Consider the following 18,486-nt stretch of genomic DNA (forward strand, 5'->3'; position numbering starts at 1 on the left):
ATTTTATGACAAGTTATAGGAACTATTTAACAACCAAAAAATGATATTATGTTCCCATAAATATAATTTAGTGCTCTCCTACTTTTGAAAAAATAACTTATTTTAGATGCAGAGTCTTATATTCAAGTCTGACAATTAAAATAGATTTTTCAAAAAACCATATTACAATCCCATAGTTTTAAATTTAGTTTTACAATGTTCAGATGGTAATGTGAATAGAAACGGTAACTCAATTACTTTTCAAATAAGTACCTTGATGAATATATTCATTTTCTTCTGACAAGGAATTATTATTGCCTTAAATTTAATCTTAGTTCTTCACATGCTGCAGGGATTTTCATGGCTAAACTGCTTTAAATTATCTTATGATTCATCTACCTTGAAATATGAATGCACTGTACTCACAATAAGACAGAATAATATGTAGTAGATGTTAGATTGCTTTAAATTTGATTGTCTAGAAATATTTTATTAAAACATTTCTCTTACATGGCTAAAAATAATGCCCCTTGATTCACTTTATGGGCAGAGTTGGGAGACTGGACTGAGCTGGTAGTATGTGCACTTGTTCATTCATTCAACAAATACAGAGTTAAGCAGATAAAGGATTGAGGCCAGAAAGCTGCTAAAACAAAGAAGAGAAAATCAGTCTTCAAGTCTAGAAGATACTGAGGAAGGAAGGGCCAAGCTGTATTCTCTAAAGACAGGACTGGTGCCAATGATTCCAGGGGAGATATTGTTTGCTCTCTCTCTGGTTTGAAACAACCTGTGGACAGAAGGTAGGGGAGAAAAGAATCTAGATTGAGGCAGAAATAGATTGGAAGGCTGCAGGTAAATCTGACGATGTAGTCTAACACAGAAAGGCTACAATTGCTTTAGCCTCACACATATTGAGAATATGTACACTATTAAGTTCAGAAAAAGTATTCCAAAAGTCAGTACCAATGCTTTGTATTCTTATCTCTAGTTAGAAGTGTGTACAGATAGGCAAATGTCAAGAGCTGGAAGATATAAAGGCACCCGTTAGGTAAGAAGGGCAACTGTTATCAACTCAGTTTAGCCCAGTGGACCCATTTTCTTCCATCAAGGGATTGGATAATCTGAGTTGTATTCATTCACACTGTAAACTAGGGAACAAACCTGTTAAGGCAAATTTCCTTTCCCACACAGGCCAGTGACAGATGTAAATTTGGAACTCACAGTGAAATGTGGCTTTGGGAAGATTGTTTTCCCCATGCAGGGTTTCAACATTTGTTTTGTGAGCAGAGTGCCTAAGGTAACAGGAAATAGTGTTTCAAATTTGTAGTCCAATCAACCTCAAAGTACTTAAAAGGACTAAGAAAAGATAATTTTCCTGTACCTTAGAAAGGTAAGCAAAGTGGTGCAGACTCTTAATAGTGGTAGGAATTGCATTTGTGCCCAAAGAGAGGAAGTATTCACTTAAAAAAGAACAATAGGGGCAACTGGGTGGCTCAGTTGGTTGAGGAGTTGAGTGTCTGACTCTTGATTTCAGTTCAGGTCATGATCCCAGAGTCGTGGGATTGAGCCCCACACCTCCCGATGGGGTTCAGAGTCTCTTTTCCTGTGCCCCTCTCCTCACTTGCACACTCTCTCAGAAAACAAAACAAAAAACAAACAAACAGAACAGTAAAGGATGGGTTTTTGAAGGACATTACCTCATTGGAGAAAATCTGTAGTCACTGCCATTTTTACCCTATCTTGAGTTCAATAATCCTGCTCTCTTGTTCCTGAGCAGTCTTGAATACACACACATACAGCTGTGTTACCTGAGCTACTTACTTTTCGGTAAAAAAAAAATTAACATTTATTTATTATTGAGAGACAGACAAAGCATGAGCAGGGGAGGGGCAGAGAGAGAGGGAGACACAGAATCCAAAGCAGGTTCCAGGCTCTGAGCTGTCAGCACAGAGCCTGGTGCAGGGCTTAAACTCACAAACCACGAGATCATGACCTGAGCAGAAGTGGGACACTTAACCAACTGAGCCACCCAGGTGCCCCTACTTACTTAATTTTCTTAAAAGTTTCTTTTCTCATCTATAAAACGGGAGTAATAGTATCAACCTCCTAAATCTGTTGTGAGAACAAATGAGATGATCATGCAACACACTTAGCATAGTGACCATCTAGAAGGTAGCAAATATCAATAAAAGATTGTAGTCATTGACACAAATTAGTGCTATGTTTTTAATTCAATTGACACTGAAAGATGTAAACAGATGTTGATAAAGTGGTCTATGGCCCATAATTTTACTTGGATCTATAAACAAATTGGATTAAGCAGATTTATGCACTCAAATCAATGACCAATGTTGTAAAAAAAACCAAAACTGTGAACTCTTGGTTTTTATTTTCATCTTTTATGTTCAAGCAACAAATAGAGGCATTTACAATAACACCATTATGTGTTCCTGAACAACTTTGCATTTTGCAAAAATTGTACACTAAAAATAACAGGGTCTGTAGGGAAAAACAGCATTAACAGCAGAATACTCAAAACCAATGAAAGTTTGAAACCAACGCCCTAAACAGAACTAATTAAAATCCTAATAAGAAGTTATACTAGAATGGGTAAATTTCCATGGGCATTTGCCAAAGAATCTCAGTCGTTCCAACCTTTGTGACCTTTTACCCTGGAGTCATGCTTACTTCCTCTTTTGAAATACATGTCCCTGAAGACAGGCACTTCCACAGAAATCAGTTTGACCAAAATTTAAAATACAATCCAAGAGTAGACTTCACACAACTTACACACAACTTCCCCAATACACTGACCTCATTCTCCAATTCGTATATCATGTATGTGAAATTAATTAAACCAGGAGGCCATTAGACTGAGGTGATTCTAATACCTTAGCAGCCTATGTAGGCAATTCCAAACCTAAACCTGTAAATGCCTCAAGGTTAAGAAATGGAAACCTAAGGACAATCCTAATGACCAATGACAAGCCGATCACAAACGTAAGGACAAATCAATCACAAGCCAATCACAAGCCAATTACACTTTCCCAAATAATGTAACTGCATAAGCTATATAGCCAAATAATTTTCTTGCTTTGCTTCCACCTCTTCTCTCTAAAAGTGTTTCCTCTAGATTCTGTCAATGGAACATTCCTGACTACTTGCAGTTTGATGCTGCCTGATTCAGATTGAGTGTTGCTCAAATAAATGCTTAAAATATTTAATATGCCTTGGTTTATCTTTTAACACATATGTGTAAATTAGTATTAAAGAAAAACACACTGGAGGAGAAGAGACTATATGTTTGCATCATCATGATTATGATAACAAATGTAATAATGATGGTACTCACCATTATTCCTTCTTGCCTGTAGAAAAATACTTTCAGTCAATGATGAGGGAAGTTGAATAAATATCCAATGAAGTGGAACTGCAAGAATATAAACAGTAATTATGTCAAAATACTTTCACAGCATACCTTGCATCTCTCACTCTTGAAACAATAGTGTATCAAGAAGGCTTTGGAGGAAAAGTCAACCCAAATGGGTATGACCAGATCAATGCCCCTGGTGGGGCTTCCCTAGTGAATTGCACAGTAACTTCTGATTTCAGAGTAAGGACATAACTCACAGCAACCACACACTCTGTTCAAAAAAAAAAAAAAAAAAAGGTATGATGACATTTTTTAAACCTTGGTTCACCTCCAGTCTAAGAATATTGCAACCAAACTTTGGCTGCCCTTGGATCATTTCTACCTCTCTATCACTTACTCAACTGCTTGAGCCACACTTAGATCTGTTTTTACAGTCCAGTGAATTTGAGGCCCAAGACATTCCCTTCTTGTCCTTATAGGAATAGAAAGGAATAAAAAGATGCAGAAGAAGGTAATTTTCAGTTCTCTGATAATTAGTGCAAACACACCTATGCACATATGTGCACACGTGTGTTGATGGATATGTGTTTTCCTTCTCAAGTATAAACCCAACATATCACATGTGGACTATCTATCTGCCTTTCTGTCCCTGCACATCTGTTACCATCACGAAGTGCAGAGCTGGGTTCAAGAATGGGAGAACTCAGTAGTTTTCTAGGTCATAGGCCTGATAGTTAACAGGTATACACATTATAGTTGTTCCAGTCATTAAAATGTTGAAATACTTCCATATAATCTCCCTGGGTCCACAAGTCTCTAGACCACCATCCTGGTCTCCCGAGTGTCTCCCATGCAAATTCCAGGAGGTTAGCCTCCCATGTGGTCTCAAAGCATCCTGTCTTACTCCTGGTAAATTTATCACTTTGTGTATTGTCATCGTTTTGTTTGACCGTTTCCCTGGCTGGAAGTGAGTACTTTGAGAGAAGAAACTGCATCTTGTGATCATTTTATCCTCGACATCTAGCACAGTGCCTGGCACATAAAAAACTCTCAGTAAATTTTAGTGTAATGGGTTGCAACAACAAGCGTAATAAAAATAGGTAATACTTCCTGTAATAATGTCATATGGTGATTGATGCTAGCTACACTTGTGGTGAGCACAGCATAATATACAGACGTGTGGGATCACCATGCGGTACACCTGAAACTAATGTAACATTGAGTGTTAATTATATGTCAATAAAAAATAGGTAATACTGATTTAAAATGTTTATTTTTTATTATTGTATTTATTTACTTAATTAATTAATTTATTTTTGAGAGAGAGAGGGAGAGAGAAAGAGAATCCCAAGCAGCCTCCACATTGTCAGCGTGGAGCCTGATGTGGGGCTCGAACCCATGAGCCATGAGATCATGACCTGAGCTGAAGTCAGACACTCAATTGACTGAGCCACCCAGGTGCCCCAATGGGAAATACTTCTAATGCAAACCTGAAAAGCAGTTTTATCCCCATCATTCCTATTTTACAGATGAGAAAACAGCACAGAGAAATTAAGTGACTTTCCCAAAGTTACATAGTCAAGGAATTAGATGTGATTTGAAAATCAAGGTAGGCTGGCTCTAGAGATTATATAATTGCGACTGCATACCCTATGCCCTTGCTTTTGAATGACAGGTAGAATCACAGCAATAATACAGTATCATTTGCCATCATTACAAAATAACCGTAAATTTAAAAGCCACATATGATTGAGAAAATATGTTTTATACTCACTTTATTTTAATGCTGACTGAATACACGTAATTCATGTCCCGGCCTAGATGGCCGGTCCCTAGGGAGCAGAATAGGGAGGATGAAAGAAAACAAGTGGGGCCAGAGGGAAAAAACAAAATTCATGTCCAAAGCATTGAGTCAAGATTAGGTACCCACAATGTATTAAATATGGGTCTGATGGCAAGGATGGGGGTAGGAATCTGAAAGAGCAAGAGCAAGGAACAGCAGGTTGGAAGGGAAAAGAGACTGAAGTCTAGATTCTACTAACACGTTTTTGCTGTTATGCCACAGTGGGAGATAAGTGGTATCTAATCATTTTTTTACAACAAACATTGAGCCACTTGTGCAATTGTAAATCTTTTCTTTGCTTAATTGCACCTAATAAACTTGAACTAATAACTTGATGATCAATGATAGTCATTTGACTTGTAGATTTATGCCAAAGAATATTGAGTGTTTCTCAGATATCTCTGAAGCTTAAATTTGGGTGACAGTATTTGCCTTCAGTGACAGAGTTAACTAGGTTCATACTGCATGAAAATTTTCCCCCATGCCAGCATTTTACCTATTAGATGTGCTGCCTTAAAAAAGCCCGGAGAATCTCCTAATTTAATCATGGTATATAAGTAAATGCTCAATATAGCTAATATTTCATGCCCAGAACAGAAAGAAGATAAGCAAGGAAATCAAAGTGAGAAAACAAAGAATGCCAACTTGGAATGCCAGCAATATGCCCACATCATCTTACACTTGATCTTAGCCAAAAGGCTGAGAAGCGATACTCTCATCATCTTAAAACTTCCCTTTGTCCTTGGTTCATAGGCACACAGAAATCAAACAGAATCCATCATAAAAGAATTCTAAGAAGCCTCTCTGAAGGTTGCTCCTTCAAAATACATTACTAGCTGCTACACTTACAAATGAAAAAGGTGAGGGCACCTAGGTGACTCATTCTGTTAAGCGTCCAACTCTTGATTTCGGCTCAGGTCATGATCTCGTGGTTCCAGTCAGGCTGGAGTATGGAGCCTGCTCGGATAGTCTCTCTCTCCCTCTTTCTCTGCCCCTCCCCTGCTCACTCTCTCTCTCAAAATAAATACATAAACGTTAAAAAAATAAAACCAGTGATAAAGGTGAAACCCATGTTAGACTAGTGCCATACCTGCTGCCCTCATCCACACAAATGTGCACCATGGGCAGCAGACATGTTTTAGTCATCTCTTTCCCCTGCAGTGATTAACACAGGACCTGGCTTATTAGACATCAGATGTTTGCTGAATCGGATCTGTGGGCCACACAGGAGCATTCTTCCTGTCCCTTGTAGGCTGTACTCAGACTCTGTTCCACATGGGCTAAAAGCTCCTCAGAGACACAGAGCATGAGCACACCAGTGGGCCACGCTCCAGCTTCACATTCCAACAAGATGCTCTTCTGCAAGTGCATGTTGAGTCCAGGGAACAGTTCAGTTGGATAGACTGCTGCCTCAAGCTTCCATACTGTTTGTTCTGGGATACTAAATTGGCTGAATCAAAAGGGATCTTCTCCTCTGTGGGTACAGTGTTCCCTACTCATATCTTTCGAGAATGGACACATCCTATGTCTCAATGTCAATCTGGCTGCATGGCAACATGGCAAATGCCCTACACAGAGCTGGAGGGCTAGATCCCCACCATGATCTTTCCAGTAGTCACCATTAAGTCACTTAACCTCATTGAGCTTTAATCTTCCCGTCTGCAAAATGAAATAACACATGCCCTGATTTATGCACTGAATTGTTCTGAGGATCAATGGCATAATATATATAAAAGTGATTTCTCAACTATAAAGCAAACTTAATAAATGTAAGTGGTATTATTGGTGGTATTTTTGATACTTTCAATTTTCTTTTTGCTGGTTTGACTCTGACCTAATGATCTCAGCCTCATAAAGTCAGTGAGGTTAAGAGGGCTGTGTTATTGTTTGAGAGGGTTTTCACACGTGAACTTTGAAATACAGTCCAAATGGTGTAAAAGTGTGACCAACATATTGCCTTCCCTGAGCAGTTCAGTACCTTGACTAAGAATGGCATTCCATGTGTGTGATTTACCATCATGTTGACATATATAACAGCTCCAAAATATATATTATCTATAAATATGACAACATTTCATATGTCCTAATTATAATGTAACACTGAATTGGTAGTTGCAGTGGTATTAGGGTGGATCTACGGAAGAGAAGAAACAGATATATAGTCACTCAACCAACTTATTGAGTAACTACTGAGTGCCACGCACATTACGTTAGATACTGAGACTACAGCACTGAGCAAAACAGACACAGTCCCCACCCTGATGACATTACTATATGGCAAGCCACTCTAGTCTAGGCATCAAGGGAGATTCCTCCAGTAAAAGTCAGTTCATGGAAGGCTTCCATGTATGGAATCCAGAGAGGTAGACTAAAGGGGAGAGGTGGAATAATAGGGGCAGGTGGAAGAGTCTATGGGACCTGTGTCATTTGGTGGCTATTTATTGTCTTTGTAATAATTATCTCACATTTTCAGCCTCACTGCCCCAAAGAAGACAGACTCAAATTCCCAGCCTCCCTTACAGCTAGGTTGCTGTGCTAATGTAATGCACTAATATAGGACTTTGATTCAGAAGTGAGCAGGACAGGTAACCAGACTTCATGTAGACTTTTTTTTTTTTAATAGTGTAGACAGAGATAGCTGCCTATTTATGGAACAGAGCAATCATTGTAAGGTCATGAATCTGATGTGATACTGTGGTTAAATTGTAGGTGTTGTCCTCCCCAAAGTTTATAAATCTATTTCTACAGCTCTCCTAAAAATTATTTGAACTGTCAAAAATCGTTTAACAAATTCTATAAATAATGCATCTAATCATTTCACAGCAAAACAGGTATGAGAAAGAGCCCAGGACCATGAGACCTACCAGTCTTAATTATCTCCTGCAGCATCCAAAAGTGGGTGGCATCAGTGTGAGTTTTCTTTGCTGACATCTTGATGTCACAAGATAACAAACACATGAACACTTCAGCAAGGCAATCTGCAACTAACACTCAGGCAAAACAAAGAACTCTCATAGGAAGAATTTCTGGAGAGTAGTATCCCCAATGGATCTGAATGCACATTAGGCAAAAATCTAAGTGGCTTTTGACTAATGCTTGCTGATTCTCATTTAAAAAATTCATGGTGATATCCTTAAAGTCCATAAGCAGCTCCGAAGATACTGGAAAATGTTTCCAAAAGGCTTAATCAGGTTTGGCAATGTTCCCTCTTACCCTGCTACTAACATGGTCACTATCATTAATAGAAATGACTCATACATGTTGAACACTTATTATATGCCAGGCCCCATCACACTTGATCCTAGCTACAATCCTTCAAGGGAGGTACTTTAATTATCCCCATCTTACAAACTGAGGCAACAGAAACTGAGCAACAGACTGAAGTAAGTGCATGACCCAGCATATGAACGCAGGCTGTATGACTCCAAAGCCCATGTGCTCAGCACTCTACTAAGATAGTAGTGGAGAGGAAATGTCCTTTTGGAAATTCTTTTGCATGTACCCAGCAGTCATTTTGCTCAGTACTTCCTGTGATCAAGATACACTTGCAGTTTAAAGCCTCCCAATATCTTTTTTGTTCTAATATAACTTGTATGATCTGTGGACTTACATACAGTGTACTTCTTGGCTTGAACAAAAAAATTATTCCCATAAATATGGAACTATATCAATCTTTATAAAAGGTACTCAGTACTATGAAGTTCTATAGTTAACAAGACATTGTCATACAAATGCTGTGTCTCAATAAAAAGTAAACACTTAAAATAAGTAAACAAATAAACTTGCCTTCTAATTAAGGTAATTGAGGCTGCTGGTCAGAGTCAAGGTGCCCTGGGAATCAGGCTAAACCAAGCACACAGACAATCAAAAGGCAGCTATTAGCAAGTATCTTAGTGTATGACATGCAACCATAGGATTTGGAACTGTTAACAGAAATCCCCTGAAATTTAACTTGATATGAACAAGGGACATCAAAAAACTCCGTCATAATCTGGTGAATGGTTGACTTTTTAGTAGCTAATGAATTCTAAGGAATTCTTTTGTTTCATTTTAAGCTAGTCTTTTCCTGATGGCAACAGGGCCACCTTCTCTGAAGCCACCACATATTAACTTCATGTCCAACCTCATTCTAAGAAGGACCTGAAGCAAACGAGATATTAAATAAGAATTCTCCTCACGAGACTGTCCCTGAGCGACTCTCTAGTCCCATGCGCAAGAAAAAGTTTCATTTTGACCCTTCCTATCTCCCTGCCTCCTGTCCCAAACTGCCTTGGACATTTCAGAGCTGCCTCTCTTACCCTCCCCTGTATCCGGTCAAGCACAAATGCCACATTAACTAACACTCCTTGCAACCTTGGGATTCACTTAATTTTTTTAAATATTTCTTTTTTCAAGAAATATTTAAATATTTCTTTTTTCAAGACCCACCTGCACTATGACCACAAGTCTCTGTTCTCTAAGCACACCATTTTGCCTTAATTTTGCTTCTACCTTCTTATTCACTACATGCCTTCCTCAGGCTCCTCTCCTGAGTCGCCAGGGTTTCCCCAGGCAGATCTCACCCTCCACACATCCTCACCCAGTCATGCTTTGTCAGCCCCAGATCCTCTATACTACAGCCACTGCCCATTCAAAGGACCCGCTCTTTTCCCTTCAACCACTACCAGCCTCTTCACAGTTCATTGCCCTGTGCCACCAGATACCCAGGGCCCCTCTGGCCTCACCTCTGGTGCTGTCCTTCTGCTGTTGTCCTCATCTTCCTGGGACCTGCCCACCAGCCCCACATCCTTATCTCTGTCTTGATCTTGCATTTCTAAGGTCTTTTTTTTTTTTCTGTGAGTCTTTCTCTTTGGAGTCATGGAATTCTCTACTTTTTGCACTTATCTTTTTTTTTTTAATTTGTCTCTTTCTTAAATGCATCTATTTCAGTTTTAAAAAGAGAGGCATGATGAAAAAAATATTAAGTAAATAATAGTTCAGGCAGTCAAAGAATGTGGAAAAACAATAAAGAGGGTCCTTGCATGATTATTGTTGAGATACTAAGCCTATTTCATTAGTGCTCATAAAAATATAATAAGGTGGACAGGGTTTTTTGGTGTGTTTTTTTTTGTTTGTTTCTTTGCTTGTTTGTTTTTTGTTTTTAAAGAGTGGACAGTTGTTATCTACAGTTTCCAGAGAAGGAATTTGAGGCCAAGAGAGGTAATTCACATCACATAGATCATAAATGATAGAACTAAAATTTGTATCTAAAGCTGTTTGATGCCAAAGTTCACTCTATTAGGTGCCACTCTACCTTAGCACCTATATAAGCCAATTCCATACAGTACTGTAGAACTTAGGAAATGTGGAATAGAATTCTTGAACTTCAGGATTCAAATTACGATTCTCCCAACCTGCTCACCACTGTGGAATGCACTGAAAAGTTCATTGACCACATTTCCAACACCAGTGTTGTCTGTGCATATTAAAAATAAGCATCGGGGCGCCTGGGTGGCGCAGTCGGTTGAGCGTCCGACTTCAGCCAGGTCACGATCTCACGGTCCGTGAGTTCGAGCCCCGTGTCAGGCTCTGGGCTGATGGCTCAGAGCCTGGAGCCTGTTTCCCATTCTGTGTCTCCCTCTCTCTCTGCCCCTCCCCCGTTCATGCTCTGTCTCTCTCTGTCCCAAAAATAAATAAACGTTAAAAATAAGCATCAAATCTTGTCCTGCTCCAATCCATCCAATGGCAGTCAGAATCATATTCTCAAACCGTGAATTGGATGATGTCATGTCCTTGCTCAGTACCCTCCCTCTAGTGGTTTTCCAATGTACTTAAGAAAAAACCCTATAAGGAATATTTTGTGGACTCCTCCCCAAAGCCAAACTTCCACAGGTTCCTTGTGCCTCCTTCAGCATCTCACTCCTCTGTCATTTCCTCATTTTTCCCTTGTTCAACAGCATTTCAAGTGTCTTCTACTATAACAAAAGCTCTTCTTTAACTTCTTTCCCCTCCCTGTCTCTCTTTTTCCTCTTAAAGGACGGTCTACATACTCCAGTAGCTGTTTTCCCCCCATTAACCACATAGATACTCTCTTTGCTCTTTGTAGCACAGTTTCAGCCTTTACCTTCTTCTCCTGAAGCCAAGCCATCTCTTAACAGTGTAATCTAAGTCACCTAAGCAATCCAATGTGTCTCTCCTTTTTTGACTTCTGTGTCATGTTCTTGGGATCTTCCTTTGTCCCTGACCTCTCCAGTTCTCTTTTACTTTCCTTGTCCTCCAAATGTCCCTTCCTCTTCCTGATCTGTATTTTTCTCTTAGCAGACACATCCACTGTAATGACTTTAACATTTTTTTTAAGTAGCTTCCACACCTAGCTCAGAGCCCAGTATAGAACTTGAATTCAGGTTGAGATCAAGACCTGAGCTGAAATCAGAATCAGACGCTTAACCCACTGAGCCGCCCAGGAGCCCTGACTTGGTCACTTTTTATGACTGCCAACTCTGAATTTTTCATGTATTCCTGTTCACACTTCTAACACCCACTGATTTCTATGTGGAAATCCTTACCAGTCTTAAAGCCACATATAACTAAGCTTCCATCACACCTGCCATGCCTCTCTAGTGCAAACCCCTGATTCTAAGCAGGCAACTTAGAAATCTCACCTCTTAAAAAAAATCCTATCACTTTGCACATTTAATATCACTTCTTCATGTACCCTCTACCTCCTTTCCAAATTTTCATAATTCTTTAAGACCCAGTTTATATTCTATCTCCTCCTAAAGACTGCCTTGACCACAGGTATACTGTAAATTCTATACTATAAATCCCTAAGGGCAGAGGCCATTGTTTCGATAACACAGCATTTCTCATTGTATTCATCTCCACCTCCTCTCCCCAAATTCCAACACTTACTAAACTTTCAATAATGTTTTTTGAAATGAAGGAAGGAGGACTTCAAATATTTGCACAGATAGAGAAGAAAATGTAATCTTGGCATACTTCTTACTTCTGCTGAAAATATTTGCAGAGTCACAATATGTAAGTGTACTGATTGATTTTCAACCCTTTGGAACTGACCTATAAGGAAAAAGCAGAAGATTTAAATATAAGAATATAAGTATATGATAAACTGTCAATGTTATATGTCTTAATGCTGTAAAAGTGAAGCTCTAGTTGATAAACAGTGGAAGTAGGGAGCAGAGAAGGGGGGACGCTTGGGATGCAATACTCTCATGTGGAAGGCAATGGGTCTTCATGGGTTTGGATTTAGACTGCCTAGTCCCTCTGCTACCTTACTGGCCTTGTGACATTAAGCAAGGCATCCCCTACCCCCTCTGTTTTACTTTTCTTATTTGTAAATTAGTAATGATACCTCATAGGGCTGCTATAAGGATTAAATAAGATAATTCATGCGATACACTTAGAACAGTGTCTGGCACAGAGTAAATATCCAGTAGATTTTGGTCATTGCTATCTTACAAATTTGAGCATAAAGAGACAATGTCTGAAGTTGATAGAATCAGAAACCAAGGTTTATGTGTATTGCATAAAAATATAAAGATAACAGAGGAAATAAAAATAATAAAACTTGGAGGAGGAGAGGAAAATGGGGAAAGTAGAAATGAACCAAATCTTCAAATTTCAAACCAGGGAGTCAAAGACCTTATTCTAAGATATAGTGGCCCCAAATATTATTTAGAATTAGGGAAATAACCATCAGTAATTAAAAGAGAAAAGCTTACAAATGATTGCTTCTGGGAAGTGTGACTGGAAGTAGGAAGGAGTAGAAAGAGGTTCTGTTGCTTTTCACTGTAATTTTTCTAGTATTTGATTTTTTACTGGCCATATATTATTGTGATTTTTATAAGACATAAACATGCATACCCATATGCGTATTTGCATTTACATGGACACAAGATGCTTCAAACAAGGGCAAGAGTTGTTTCACTCCCTGGTAGCATCTAACATGGCACTTTGCCAAAATGTATACATAGATAAACATCTGTTAAACAAACAATGCTGCCTCACTCACTGCTACCTTCCAAAACAAGACTGCCTTACTGTTAGCAGAGTAGCTGAGCTGAAAGTTATTGAACTTACACTAAATATATCAAACCCATGTGTCTTTATTTCTAATTTTCCTTTAGATTAGGAAACAGGTGCTTCCTTCTTCACTAAACGTAACACTCAAGAAAACCACTCCAATGAACCACTTCAAGGGAAGTGAATGTCCATTGAAAATGATGTTTTTCTCAGTACAGAAGAAACGATAGTGGGAAAGGCTCATATTTACTTTCCTTCTCTTTGTATCCACCAGGTTGGTATAAATTGCACAGAAATATTCTATCACATAATAAACAGAAATCATATTTCAGCTGTGGTAGAAGAGTCTAAGGTTATTTTTCACAACATAAAATACTTTTCACAAAATAAAATTTTAAACCAAATTTTAGAGATAAATCAATTATAAATGAGACTTGTGTAAACCCTTGGAGGCATACAATGCTTTGAAAAGGAATTCTCCCTCTCAGTCAACTCTACTATGCCCAATAGTTTGGATTTGGATTTCTTGAAGATGCAAATTCAAACATAATTCCCTTAGAATATTGGAAAGATTTGATAGGTTGAACAAGGGAACAATATGAGGTTTTTTTAAGTGACTTAGATATAGGTTAAAACTATAAAATTATCTTCTTAGAAATTTGTAGAATTGCATGTATTCAGTAGGAAACTTCTTGATAGATATATGCAAATCTAAGCTTGTAATCTGAAAGACACTTGGGAATTGAGCAGAGAGCTAAAAACATTAAGAACAAATGTGCAAGAGACAAACATATAAGCATGTCACACAGTGCCAAGGACCAAGACAGAGGTAGATAGGCAGTATCAGAGAACCAAAAGGATTTTGCCCCATTCCTCCCAGATGCCTACCTCCGGCACTGATCCTAGAAAAGATCCAGAAAAAATAAAGGAGGTTGAAAATGAAGGGGAGAGGGGGAGGTGCACGGAGCTGTTCCGTATCTCAACCCTCATTGACTAGTGTCCATTTGATAAACCTGGTTGCACAACAAAGAAAAAAAGGAGGAAAGAGGGGAGAAAACTGAAATATCTTTTCTTTGGCTAATTTTTTTAATGACAAAAAAATACTTTGGGGCTAAAAATAAAAAAATATCCCTCTGGGGAAGAAAAAGAACAAATCCTGGATTAAAGCTAGTATTTTATTTTAGTTTACCTTCTGTGCTCTCTTTCTAGACATTTCTAAGGTTTTTTAGTCAATAATTAACAGGTGTGAATAATACTACCGGTTCTATGAGGATCTGATCCCTGACAGGACACTGACTTCTTTCCCCTTCAATTGATATGTGACCTCTTTGATCCTCCTTGTATCTTCTATATGAGTGGAATGCTTATCCAAATAATGGGAAAGGCTTCTGAATATTTAAAAAAAAATTATTTCAATGTTTATTTATTTTTGAGAGAGAGAGAGAGAGAGAGAGAGAAAGACAGACACAGAATCTGAAGCAGGCTCCAAACTGTCAGCACGGAGCACAATGTGGGGCTCGAATTCAAGAACTGAGAGATCATGTCCTGAGCCAAAGTCGGACATTTAACTGACTGAGCCACCCAGGTGCCCCTCTGAATATTCTTATAAACAGAGGAAAAGCACTCAAGGTCTGCATCTCGTTGAAAATTTTCTATTTAAAAAATGTGATTAGGGACACCTGGGTGGCTCAGTGAGTTAAGCATCCGACTTTGGCTCAGGTCATGATCTTGGGGTCCCTGGGTTCAAGCTCCGCGTAGGGCTCTGTGCTGACAGCTCAGCGCCTGGAGCCTGCTTTAGATGTTGTGTCTTCCTCTCTCTCTGCCCTTCCCCCACTGACACTCTGTCTCTTAAAAAATGAATAAATGTTAAAAAAAAGTAAAAAATAAAATAAAATAAATTTAAAAAAATAAAAATGTGATTAACTTTAAAACACCAACCAGTACGGGTTTAGACGGGAGTCTAACTAGTCAATTTCTAATATTCCCACTGATACAATGAAGGCTAAATACCTCCAAAGCATAGTTATCCAAGTATCCAAATTTGATTTATTGGAATCGTATGAGTTTTGACCCCTAGTCCTCAACTTAACATATCAGAAATCCAAATATATATATAAATCTGATTATCTTAAGTCTGGTTAGTGCATTAGTCTAATTGCTTTTTGGCGTGTGTTAATTTACCACAAGAAGTATGTCTGCATAAAGGGTCAGTGCTAGGACAAATGATTTTCTGCAGTTACATGTGTCACCACTAGATGAGGCTACCACTGCTTTTGCTCTCTTGTCTTGAGAGAAATCATTGGCTACTAGATGACAATGAGGTGGAATTTTAAATCCTAGGGTTACTCTAAGTTTCCTTGCTTTGAGGAAAAGGTGACCCATCTATTTTGATAATTTCAATAAAATTCAGAGAGCTAAGTGTTAAAGTACTCATAAATGCCCTTAAAACTATAATCCATGACTTCTTTAGTTGGTAACTGTTTATTTTTAAAACATACCTATCATCGCCTGCTGCGCACTGACTTTTGTACCAGTTGTTAGCTTGAGGGAGGTACAAACATAGGACATCCATGGAAAGAAAAGCCTCTATTTCTTCTAAGATAAAAATTGGGAAGTAGCTTACTAAATACATTTTTACAAGTATAACCATGAGCCCCCCCATTTTTACATAGTTTATAGATTTATTAGTGGGTAACAGGTAGATCCAGGATTTCCACAGATGAGAGTCACAGGAACAACAATCTAGCAGGAGGAAGGAGGTGGGGGTGGGGCTTGTTAGTAGCTACATTTTTATATAAAGAACATGACCAGGTGATTCTTTGGATTGTTCAAGGAGAAGGGGGTGGTGAGTGTTGGGTTAGAGAAGACTAACCATGAGCAGAGTTATAACTACTCAGTCTTCTGACCATCAACTTTGTGCAGCTACTGTAAGGGGATCAGATATCTTAGCTGGATTGAAACAGTTCTGGTAAATGAGGGAGGTATCCAGGCAAAAGCTCTAGTAAGACCCTTTCTGAAGCTTAAGGAAGTCAATGGGGGAGGGGGTGGGGGGGACACTAGGGTAGATGAGAGGGTCCTCTAATTGCAACAATGGTACACGATGTAACCGGACCAGTGCTCACAGTGAAGACCACTGTAAACACTGACAAAATACAAAAACATCCTCTTTAAAGCCTCAAAGACTAAGAGTTACCGAACCAAGATTCTAGAGGGGATGGAAATCCAAGAGGCATTTAAGGATTCTTTTTCACCAGAGGCATTTACAGGTTTGGAAAAAAAGAAACTGAGAGGCTGAGCTAAGATTTTGACAGCCTCACAGGACCAAGGGAGGCAAAATCTGAGTCCAAGATCTGCTGAGCATAATGAGAAAGAGAAAAGCAGTCCCTGCTATCCTGGTACTCAAAGCCAGGACTAGGTGTTGACCTGTTAAACACAAACAATTTCACAGACCATCATCAGACATACCCACTCCATGGTTATGATGGTCGAAGACCAAAAAAGGCTAACTTCATAATCACGTTTGAACACAGGCAAAACATAAACATTGTCACCACAAAAATTGCCAAACACCTCCATACCCTGACCAATAGGAGTGACTGCTGTTTCTTTACAAATTACAGCCTTAGCCTTGATCTAATCTCCCCTCCTTGTTAAGATACCCAGTTACAGAATTACCACCACCCTTGAGATCATCTAAACCAAACAGAGCCCGGCTTCCTTAAGCCTTCCTCAATCACCTGATACATCCTTTAATAGGTCCTTTCCAACATTTTCCTTCTGAGACGCCCATGTTTCTCCATGGTGGGTGTTCCCCCTTGCTGCAATGAGTAAAAATTCAGCTTATTTAAAAAATTATTACTCACCTTTTTACCTAGTTGGGCAGTGGCTATTTTTATCACTGTAATATTCTTGAGCTTTGTGCTAGGACCCAGTTAACTTACTTGAAAACAATTTGATCCTTTTGGATCTTTGAAGATTTGTGAGACAGGCCTGAAGCCATGCTTTATGTACGGCTTATTGCTCCTTCCTACTGAGGCAAGGCCCCTCTGGGTGTTCTATTTGTTGGCTTGTTGATCTTGAGGTTTTCCAATCAGACTGATGGATGCAGGCACTGTTTTCTGCCTTTGTGTGGGAGTCGGGTACCATTACCTCTAATCCTTTCCAGTGGTTCCATCTCTGACTTATGTATTTTCTGCATGCACATGTGCTGATTGGTGATCAGCTGAATATTCAAGGAGAACCTTCAGCAGATCTCTGAAGCACCTTCTCTCTCTCTCTCTTCGCATGTGTGTGTAGCTCTGTCCTCTCAGTATTTTTCCTATGAACTGGAGTTTCCTTGCTTTCCCATATTCTCAGCTGCATATCCTCAAGATAAAACATTGGCTGGGCTTTGCCCTGGGGGGGGGGGGGGTGTTTCTCCCTCCATGCACAGCTGTGTGGAATCCCACAGGGCAGTAAACTGGGACAATCGCACGGCTGACCTCATTTGTTTCCTTCTCTTCTGGGATTGACCACTGCCTCCAGTTACCGGATACTCTTTGCCTTGCAAACTGTGTTTAAGTGAGAGGATAAATCCCAGTCCTTACTCTATCTTGGCCAGAGTGGAAGTTCTTGTAGACATTTAAGCTAAATCTTTAAATAATAGGAAGCCAAGCAATATGTTTTGTTTCAATCAGTTGTTTTTATCATTTGGAAGCATTAAAATTTCCTTTAAAATAAAGTATTTAAGAATATCAGAACCACTCTGGTTATTTGCAACCATTTTCCTGTTTGAAAATATGTCATCAGTTTTTTAGACAATATTTATTTAGAAAACAACAGAAACACCACCATTCTTCATTTGACAATTAAATAAAAAATTTTAATGAGGTACAATTTCAGTTGTCTGTCAGCTTTGCTTCATATTCTGTTCTGCTTTAACAATGTAAGATTTTTAGTGTTGCATTCTTCTGTTTTTGTTTTTAATAAATGTTGTGGAAGGCATAGTAAAGATACCAGCTTTTGAAAAACCATCTTCCTGTCAATACAGATTCAAAATTCTGACATTAGCTGTTCTCCTTCTCTGCTGAAACTGAATGAGCTTAAAGAAGCCACAGAACGTGTTTATTGGCTGAATGTCATCTCCCCACCCTCACCTCTCCCCACCCCTTCCATATTGTGCATAGGCCCTGGGTCTCTGTAGTATCAGAAACTTTCTTTTTTTTTTTTAATTAAAACTGTCAAGAGCATATTACAGACTCTTTATTAGAAAATAAACAGGGACATAACA

General features: G+C 38.9%; 1 long non-coding RNA gene across 1 annotated transcript; it reads right to left on the reverse strand.

The window, feature by feature from the left end:
- Positions 1 to 438: 438 nt before the first annotated feature.
- LOC123379170 lies at positions 439 to 18,342 on the reverse strand. Its single transcript, XR_006583284.1, has 3 exons — positions 17,081 to 18,342; positions 3,332 to 3,409; positions 439 to 766 (listed from the first exon to the last, which is right to left on the reverse strand). It is a non-coding gene; the product is annotated as an uncharacterized LOC123379170 (long non-coding RNA).
- Positions 18,343 to 18,486: the final 144 nt, after the last annotated feature.

This window comes from Felis catus, chromosome A1 (genome assembly GCF_018350175.1).
Source record: "Felis catus isolate Fca126 chromosome A1, F.catus_Fca126_mat1.0, whole genome shotgun sequence".
NCBI classification, from domain to species: Eukaryota; Metazoa; Chordata; class Mammalia; order Carnivora; family Felidae; genus Felis; species Felis catus.